The sequence below is a fragment of the Cornus florida genome, unplaced genomic scaffold, assembly GCF_030987335.1.
Source record: "Cornus florida cultivar Cherokee Brave unplaced genomic scaffold, ASM3098733v1 CherokeeBrave_3.0.0_Hap2_Chr04, whole genome shotgun sequence".
In the NCBI taxonomy this organism is placed as follows: Eukaryota; Viridiplantae; Streptophyta; class Magnoliopsida; order Cornales; family Cornaceae; genus Cornus; species Cornus florida.
In genome coordinates, this window is record NW_026775574.1 from 37,534,584 (window position 1) to 37,535,572 (window position 989).

At 40.0% G+C, this 989-nt stretch overlaps 1 pseudogene; it reads left to right on the forward strand.

The window, feature by feature from the left end:
- Nucleotides 1-482: 482 nt before the first annotated feature.
- LOC132305633 (small nucleolar RNA R71) lies at nucleotides 483-581 on the forward strand (annotated as a pseudogene).
- Nucleotides 582-989: the final 408 nt, after the last annotated feature.

Genomic DNA, 989 nt, shown 5'->3' on the forward strand with positions numbered 1-989 from the left:
TCCCCAAAAGGCCTCATACCAATTAGAGATGACATACTTATATATAAGCACTTCACCTTTCCTCTACCCAGGCGATGTTGGACTGTGCACCCATAGCTCGCCAGTATGGTAGCCTGACAGTGTCTCTCGCACCCGCCCACGGCACACCCGCCCACAAGGTCATCGCAAAGGAAGATACTTGATTCGCCGAGTTTTGGTTGATCAAGAATTGATCAAACCTTTGAGATAAGGATTTCATTTTAGCAGCTATTTCATTAGAATGGTCGACTTGATATAAGCCAACACTCTTCCTACGACTTGAGTTTCTACCATTCTTTGAAGATAAAGATCGATGCAAAAAGTTTTCACTCATGCTTTCATAAGGACGCCACACATCATCCTCATGCCTATTAATGTAAGAGTCACCCATGGAAGCATCAACCATGCCTTTATAGTTGTCCGATAAACTTTTAAAGAAATATTGGACCAATTGCCATTTGGGCATGTCATGATGTGGACACTTCCTAAGTAATTCATTGAATCATTCCCATGCCTCATAAAATGTTTCACCATCCCCATGTGAAAACTCTCTAATTGAGGTTCTCATAGCATTGGTCTTAGAAACTGGATAGTACTTCTTCAAGAATTCTTGTTGTATTTCTACCCAAGAAGTTATTGAAAAAGGCCTAAGATTGTTGAACCAATATTTTGCCTTGTCTTTGAGGGTGAATGGAAAAATTTTAAGCCTTAAGACCTCTTCCGGCATGTCCGTATATCTTACGGTGGAACATACTTCAAGAAACTCATCCAAATGCTTATAGGGTTCTTCACTTAGAAGTCCATGATAATTAGGAAGCATTTAAATAGTTTGTGGTTTGATCTCATAGTGGTGTGCTCTAAATGGTAGTAATTAAATGCATGTGGGAGCATTATATTCATTGGACACATAGTGATCTCTTAAAGCAAGGGGAGGATTAGCAATTGGAGGTGCAACATGGGCACCTTGATTT